This window comes from Symphalangus syndactylus, chromosome 24 (genome assembly GCF_028878055.3).
Source record: "Symphalangus syndactylus isolate Jambi chromosome 24, NHGRI_mSymSyn1-v2.1_pri, whole genome shotgun sequence".
Taxonomy (NCBI): Eukaryota; Metazoa; Chordata; class Mammalia; order Primates; family Hylobatidae; genus Symphalangus; species Symphalangus syndactylus.
The window spans coordinates 15,461,528-15,470,408 of record NC_072446.2 but is presented as its reverse complement, the minus strand read 5'-3'; the positions used below and the strand labels follow the sequence as shown (position 1 = coordinate 15,470,408).

The 8,881-nt window shown below is 44.4% G+C and overlaps 1 long non-coding RNA gene across 2 annotated transcripts; it reads left to right on the top strand.

Moving 5' to 3' along the window:
- The first annotated feature begins 744 nt into the window (after window positions 1-744).
- On the top strand, window positions 745-5,571 carry LOC129474322 (uncharacterized). 2 transcript variants are annotated; one of them, XR_010119347.1, is made up of 3 exons: window positions 745-854; window positions 3,855-4,076; window positions 5,448-5,571. It is a non-coding gene; the product is annotated as an uncharacterized lncRNA (long non-coding RNA). The 2 variants fall into 2 exon arrangements; XR_008654518.1 differs by having other exon boundaries at window positions 769-854; window positions 3,934-4,076.
- Window positions 5,572-8,881: the final 3,310 nt, after the last annotated feature.

Here is an 8,881-nt window from a genome sequence, read left to right as displayed (position 1 = left end):
GGCCTCAAGGCTAATGTTTTGGGCTGGACCCCAAAAAACTAGGACCTTCTGCTTTCAAAGTCAGTCTGGTTGCCTTTGAGTGTTTATGGGGTCCAACCAGGACAAAACCATGACACGCTTTGCACAGTTCCCCAGTAGCAACACAGGAACTGTGCTGGGGCCACCTGGTTAGAGGCAGTCTTCCTGAATTTGAGAACCGGTTGAAAGGTAATCCTGACTGACTCCCCAGTCCCACATCTAACTGCTGGGCTCACTGCTATGGAGATCATACCAGGACATGGTAACTGATGGTGTTGGAAACTATTTGAGTCACTTGCCTTTCGAATTCCCGCACAGCTCTGAGCACCGGGCCAGGTTCAAAGTACAATCATGCATTGCTTAATGATGCAGATGCATTCAGAAAAACGCATCCTTAGGTGATTTTGTCGCTGTGTGAACTCTGTAGCATGTACTCACACGAACCTAGATGGTATATAGAAGGTCTAGCTTACCACACACCTAGGCTAACTGGTAGGGCCTACTGCTCTCAGGACACAAACCTATACAGAATGTTACCATACTGAACACTGTAGACAACTGTAACACAATGGTGAGTCCTTGTGTATTGAAACATAACTAAACATAGAAAATGGAATGCCTTGCACTATGACATCATGGCAGCTACACTGTCACTAGGCAATAGGAAATTTTCAGCTCCATTACAATCTTATGGGACCCCATCATATACGGTATATGCAGCCCATCATATATGTGATCTGTCGTTGACTGAAACATCTTTATGTGACACATGATTGCAGAATCAGAAATCTGCTCTCCAGGAGATGAAACTGTGGAAGAAGAGATGAGCTATGAGGGTGAATAAGGATAAATCAGGCCAGGGAGGGAGCTACTCTTCACCGAACAACTATTATTTGCTGAGTGTCATTTGCATATGGCATGCCATTTAATGCAATTTGGAGGACAGCCCTGAGAGTCCGTGTATAGAGGGAACTCCCAAGACTCAATAGGACGAAGAAGGGGCCCCCAGTGTCAACTGGAAGGCAGGGGACTGAAACTTAAACCTAGACTTGAGGCAGCTTGAGGGATTGAGGCAGTATTTAGGTTCAGAAATGGAGAGGTCAAGATGAAGGGCAGTGAATTCTCCCCTAGAAGCTTAAAAGGAAATTCTGATAATCTACAGAGAAGAAGCTAGTGCTGATCTATCCAATATGGCTGCCATGAGACACATGGGGCTATTTAAACTAATAAAAATTAAATGAAATTTAAAATTTAGCTCCTCTATCACACTATCCACTTTCAACAGCTCAGAGACCACATGTGGCCACTGGCTGCCATTTGCATAGAGCAGGTACGGAGGCCACTTCACTTCCATCATCACAGAAGCTTCTATTGTTGCGCACTGGTGTAGGGAGTAAGGAAAAGTTTCTTGAGTCTGTGTCTAAATGTTCCAAGAAAAATTAGAAATGAAATTTTCAATTTTCAAATGAAAAATTCAATCTTAATATTTGGGTTGCTTAAGCTTGAGGATGAAACCTAAGTTCTGGGCTTCTGTGAGAAAGACTACACAGCCCTAAGAAAAAATTCAAGGGAAAAAGAGCACCAGAACCCTAAAACTCCCACGGTAAAAGTAGAACCTTAAGAAAACAATCTAGCACTCTTAAGAAAGAGTACACTTCCACTGCAGGCTTTCTTCTTTTAACCTCTTAGTGGATTGTCTGATGAAATAATCGTGTTCAGATATATATATATTCCCAGGATCAGCTTGATTCTGGGCACCGATTTCTATATGAATTTTTGGATGCCCAAGTCCACACAGCAAAGTTACAGCCCTGATAAACACCTAAAGTAGTATTGCAAATTACTTTCTTAAAGAAAGGAAATGAAGGTAAAAGGGTGTGTTGTTAGAATTCCATTTGATTGCCTGTAACAGAGAACTCAAATAAGTGACTTAAACAAGGGGGACCTATTTCCTTTTCATCTAAAAGATGTCTAGAGAAGAGCAAACCAGGACTGGCAAGGGCCCGTAGTCACTGAGAACCCAGGCTCCTTCTGTTTTTCTGCTTTTCATTCTTAGCATGAAACTTCTTAGAGTCTTAGGTCTCCTCGTGGTCCAGGATGGCTGCTGGAGCTCCAGCCATCATAACTTATTCTAGGCAGGAGAAAGAAGCAAGGGAATTGGCAATGAGAGAAAGGGCGCACTTCTCAGCTGAACCAACTTGACTTTAAGCGGCCTACAGAGCAGCCTCATGCAATGACTCTGCCTTACATCTCATGAGCCAGCTCTTCCTGCAGGGAGTCTAGAGATAAAGTCATTTAACTGAAAGAAAGAAAGGAGGAAACAAAGGAGGGAGGGAGGGGAGATATTGGATAGGTACCCCACAGTCACACATGGTACAAAGTGTAGCTACTTTGCCTCCAAGCACCTAGGAGCAAACAGGAAATTCATTCTGCTCAATGGTGGTAAAGGGCAGGGTCTCAGCCACCAATGCATACGGAGCCAGGTGTGACAGCAGGGAGTGGCGGGGATTGCGGCAACCTGGAGGGTCCATGCCTGTGCCTGTCTCCAGGAGCCTCTGCTCATCACTCTGGCTGATTGTCAGAACCAGACCTACTGATCCCAATTTCTTTTCTTTTTTTTTTTTCTTAAAGAGCATCAAGCAGTCTAGATTGTAGAGTTTGATCTCTTCGTTTTTAAATGCTGCCTTTGCAGCTACTAAAAAAAAATTTTAAACAATGTGGGTGACAAATAAAATCAGCAGGATTTGACCCAGAGTGAGGGGTGGGGCTATTTCCTGTTTATAATCCTCTGATTATAAACAGGAAAATAAAATAACTGCACCTCATGGGATTATCTGATGAAATGTGTGTATCACTTGTCAAGCGGGAGGAGAGATGATTCATCAAACACAGTCAAACCCACTGAGGTTGGAAGATGTTTGAGACTTTGGGTGGCTGCGGGGGTGGCCAAGGGAGGGGTCCCTGGGCCCCCCACTCAGCCCTCCTTGTCTGCTACCACCACCCACATCTTCCAACCTCCCTAGAGGTGCTGGGGCCAGGACACATGAAGAGGGGGTGAAGGTGGGGGATTGCACCAAATCATTTCATGAGTGCCTCGGGGGACGGCGAAACCTGATCAAGTCCCAGCCTGCGTTGCTCCCACAGCCGGTGCCTTCTCCCACATTCGGGGTGTATTCCTTTGGGTATGAGCCAGGTCTCAACCCCGGGGTCTGGGATCTCAGGGCCCATGACCCACACAGAATCGAAGGTCAGCTGGCCTGACCTGGAAGCGAAAGTTCTGGAGAAGAGGGTTCAGGGTTCTGGCTCTCTGGCTCTCACAGCTGAGGCCAAAATGTCAGGCGCCACACCAGTATCTCGGCTTGCCATTTTGTCACCAGCTGAATGCCAGCTGCAAACACAACCCAGTCTGTTGTGAGCACAAATAGTGTTCGGGATAACCCTTCCCGCCAGCATCAAGGCAGCTCAACAAACAAGACTAGGGAATGCGCCCCCAACAGAGGCCCACTGTCCGCCCCGACGCCCGCCTTCCAGGGAGTGCATTCCAGTAGCTGACCTAACCTGCGCATTGGCAGAGCTCCCAAGAACCAATTGCAGGCCGTTCTCTACGCATCATGACCAACCGTCCTGGTTCGCCTGGGACTGAGGGGTTCCCAGGCTGCGAGACACTTTTTTTTTTTTTTTCTTTTTTTGAGATGGAGTCTTGCTCTGTCACCCAGGCTGGAGTGCAGTGGCGCGAAATCGGCTCACTGCAACTTCCACCTCCCAGGTTCAAGCGATTCCCCTGTCTCAGAACTGGGATGGGTTGGCCCTTCAGTCTCCATCATTGCTTTCCACAGACAGCCTCATTTCCAGGGATGGGGAAAGAAAACCTGCAACTGCCTGCAAAGGGGTTAGAGAGTGCTGGTGTCTTCTCAGGGAAGGCTGAACACCGCCCTTCTCAGGAAAGACTTAGAATCGGTCCAACCTACAGAAAACCACAAGCAGCCACGGGGCAAGAGTCTTACACCCAACCGAAAATAAACAGAGTCAGTACCTCGTGGGAGAATCTCACTTTAGAGGTATTTATTTTTTAAAGTTGCTTTTGTTTAAGATCATTCTCACTTGGGCTGAATTTTCCTCTTGTTCTTGGCACAAGGTGCAAGGAAGTCTGTGTAGCATAATCCCACGTGGGTTTAAAAACAAAACAGAACTGGAGATGGGTAATCATGTGCTTGTGCACGCAGAGAGTGCAGGGGCCACACACACCTGTAAACCGCAGGCCCTCTGGGGAGGGGGATTGGAGAACTCAGAGGTAGCAAACCTTTATGTTAGACTGTCCTGTCTTGCTTACCTTTGTTCACCATTTTTGAGACCTGAAAGCTGTAAAGCAGAACTGAAATTTCTTAAAACATAACACACTTCGTACTGAATGCTCAGCAGGCATTCGCGAGAATGGGTGCCAAACGGGTGGGATATATGGGTCAGTAAAGAAAGCAGGTTGCAGCATGGAATAGAGAGGATAATTGCAAGTCAAAAAAAATCGATCTACAGGTTGCAGATATTTGTACAGGTGCAGAAGAAAGACTGGAAGGGTTCACACCAAGACCCGAACCGAAGTTTATACCTGGGAGAGGGAACATGAAAGCGTAAACTTATAATTCTAAATCCACCCTCTTCTGTTTGGGTTAACTTCCTTCATCCAGAGAATATGTACTTCTTTGTTTTTGAGTTTTTGTTTTTAAACAGTATATCCTGAATGTCCAACTAACAGCAGGTGGCCCTCCTTTTAATCCAAACCTAAGGTGTGGAAACTCCAAGGTTCACAGATCTGTAGGAATGACAGGGCTCATTCCAATGGGCCATCTCTCTGGTGCAAAATGGGACAGGTTTTACACACCTTTTCAGAACAAATCCCTTGTGTAATCAATTAAGCCTATAATTATAGACCAATCTTTAAAAATGTAATTTATAGTTTCCCTGTAATACTTATTTCAAATCTGACTTCTCATGTGGGCTAAATTATATTGGAACCAATTTTTACTATGTGGAGACTCAGGATAAACCAGGCTTCATTTGATTGATTTAAATATATTGTGGTTTCCATGTTTATTACTCAATAGTAACTGGTATTTTTGGAGCCACGCTGCATACCAGACCCTGGACATGGGACTCTGCAGTTAAATTTTTTTTTTTGGCCTGGATTTGATATCTCAAAACAGTTCATTTCATTTAAACCTCACAGCAACCTTCTGGGGGCACTTACTGCTGTTACTCTTTTAAGGGAACAAAGACTCCTGAGGGGAAACTGATGTGCCCAAAAAGCAAAAGGCAAGGGCCGGAGCCCTGATCTGAATCTGGGGTCTATGTCAAGGTCACAGTGCCTGGACAGACACGTTTACTTTGTCCTGGTTTTTCTTCATTCCTTATTCACTGTTTCTCTTCCTTCTTAGGGTCAACAGTGTTACACGTCACATTTCTGCTTGTGGCATTTTTTAAAATCTCTGGATTAGAGTAGCATCCCCTGCACAGGAGTCAAAGATGTGAGGATTTTTAAAAAGAGAGACATGAGCTTTGGCCTCTTCCAGGCATCTCTTTCCAAACAGCTCTTGGGTGACCAGGTGCACAGTCAATGAGCAGGTCTGGTGGTCCATCTGCTCTTTTGTCTTGTGGGAAGAAAGGAGATACTGTGAGTTTGGCTCCAGACCACGGCTATAAAGTGAATAAGGCACTAAAGTGAGTAGTGAGCAATTTTTGGTTTCCCAGTGCATAAAAAGTTATATTCACACCAGGCTATCGTCTACTAAGTATGTAATAGCATTATGTCTAAATTAACGTACATACCTTAATTTAATTAATTTGTTTTTAAAATTATTATTATTATTATTATTTGAGACGGAGTCTCACTCTGTCACCCAGACTGGAGTGCAGTGGCGCAATCTCAGCTCACTGCAACCTCTGTTTCCCAGGTTCAAGCAATTCTCCTGCCTCAGCCTCCCAAGTAACAGGCACCCACCACTGCGCCCAACCCATTTTTTTGTATTTTTAGTAGAGACAGGGTTTCACCATGTTGGCCGGGCCGGTCTTGACCTCCTGACCTCAAGTGATCCACCGGCCTTGGCCTCCCAAAGTGCTGGGATTATAGGCATAAGCCACCCTGCCGGGCCAATTTTAAACTACTTTACTGCTAAAAAATGCTAACAATGGTCTGGGCTTCCAGACAATCTTTTTGCTGGTGAAGAGTCTTGCCGCAATGTTGGTGGCTGCTGACTGATCGGAGTGGCGGTTGCTGAAGGTTGGGGCCGCTGTGGCAATTTCCTCAAGACAGCGACAAAGTTGGCCACATTGATTGACCCTTCCTTTCACAAAATATTTCTCTGTAGCATGCAGTGCTGTTGGATAGCATTTTATCCATGTAGAACTTCTTTCAAAATTGGAGTCCATCTACTCTAACCCTGCTGCTGCATTATCAACTGAGTTGATCTACTATCCTCAATCTTCTGTTGTCATTTCCACAATTTCGCAGCATCTTCACCAGGAGTAGATTCTATATCAAGAAACCACCGTGTTTTTTTTTTTTGTTTTTTTTTGTTTTTTTTTTTTTTAAACAGAATCTCGCTCTGTCACCCAGGCTGGAGTACAGTGTACAGTGGAGCAATCTCCACTCACTGCAACCCTCACCTCCCAAGTTCAAGTGATTCTCCTGCCTCAGCCTCTGAGTAGCTGGGATTACAGGCTTGCACCACCACACCCGGCTAATTTTCATATTTTTATTAGAGATGGAGGTTCACCACTTTGGCCAGGCTGGTCTTGAACTCCTGACCTCAGGCGATCCACCCACCTCGGCCTCCCAAAATGCTGGGATTACAGGCATGAGCTATCACCCAGCCTCAAAAAACCACTTTTTTTTTTTTTTTTTTTTTTTTTTTGCTTATCTATAAGAAGCAACTCCTCATCTGTTCAAATTTGATCATGAGATTGCAGCAATTCGGTTGCATCTTCAGGCTCCACTCCTAATTCCAGTTCTCTTGCTATTTCCGTCATATCTGCAATTGCTTCCTCTGCTGAAATCTGGAACCCCTCAGAGTCACCCATGAGGACTGTAATCAGCTTCTTCTGAACTCTTGTTAATGTGGATATTTTGACCTCCCATCAATCATAAATGTTCTTAACGGCACCTAAAGTGGTGAATCCTTTCTAAAAGGTTTTCAATTTACTTTGCCAAGATCCAACCAAGGAATCACCACATATGGCAGGTATAGCCTTATGAAGTGTATTTTTTAAACAATACGACTTGAAAATCAGAATTACTCCTTGATCCACGGGCTGCAGAATGGATGTTGTGTTAGCAGGCATGAAAACAACATTTATCTCCTTGTGCGTCTCCATCAGAGCGCTTGGGTGACCGGGTGCACTGTGAATGAACAAATATTGTAAAAAAAACCTTTTTTCCCTGCAATTGGTCTCAACAGTGGGCTGAAAATATTCACTAAACCAAGCTGTAAACAGATGTGTGGTCATCCAGGCTTTGTTGTTCCATTGCTAGAGCACAGGCAGAATTTAGCATAATTCGTAAGGGCCATACTATTTTCAAAATGGTAAATAAGCATTGTGTTCAGTGTAAAATCAACAGCCGCATTAGCCCCTAAAAAGAAAGTCAGCCTGTCCTTTGAAGCTTTCAACACAGGAATTGAGTTCTCCTTTCTAGCTACGAAAGTTCTAGATGGCATCTTCCAATAGAATGCTGTTCCATCTGCATTGAGAATCTGTTGTTTAGTGTAGCCACCTTCCCCTATGATCTTAGCTAGATCTTCTGGAGAACTTGCTGCTGCTTCTCCAACAGCACTTGCTCCTTTATCTTGCACTTTTATGTTACGGAAACGACTTCTTTCCTTAAACCTCATAAACCAACCTCTGCTAGCTTCCAACTTTTCCTCTGCAGCTTCCTCACCTCTGTCAACCTTCATAGAATTGAAGAGAGCTAGAGCCTTGCTCTGAATTAGCCCTCCTTTGGCTTGACAGAATCTTATGTCTGGTTGATCTTCTACCCAGACTACTCAAACTTTCTCCATATCAGCAATAAGTTTCTTTTTATACATGTGTTCGCTGAAAAGTTCATTTCCTTCAAGAACTTTCCCGTTACATTTACAACTTGGCTAACTGTTTAGCACAAGAGGCTTTAGCGTTTGACATGTTTCAGCTTTTGACATGCCTTCCTCACTAAGCTTAATCATTTCTAGCTCTTGATTTAAATTGAGAAAACTTTGGGAGGCTAAGGTATGAGAATTTCTTGAGCCCAGGAGTTCAAGACTAGCCTGGGCAACGTAGTGAGATTTCATCTCTACTAAAAAAAGATTTTTTAAAAAAATTAGCCGGGCATGGTGGTGCGTGCCTGTAGCCCCAGTTACTCAGGAGGCTGAGGGAGGAGGATCATTTGAGGCCAGGAGTTCCAGGCTGCAGTAAGCCATAATTCCACCACTGCACTCCAGCCTGGACAACAGACAGAGACCCTGTTTCAAAAAATACATAAATAAATAATAAAGTGAGAGACATGCGACTCTTCCTTTCACTTGAACACTTGGAGGCCAATGTAGGTTTCTTAATTGGCCCAATTTAACATTGTAGTGTCTCAGGGAATAGGGAGGCATGAGGAGAGGGAGGAGATGGGGGAATGGCCAGTGGAGCAGTTAGCGCACACACATTTATCAATTAAGTTCACTGTCTTATATGGGCACAGTTCGTGGTGCCCCAAAACACTGCAATAGTAACATCAAAGATCACTGACCACAGATCACGATAACAAATATAATAATAGTGAAATGATTTGATCTATTGTGAGATTGCCAAAATGCAACACAGAGACACCAAGTGAGCACCTGCTGTTGGA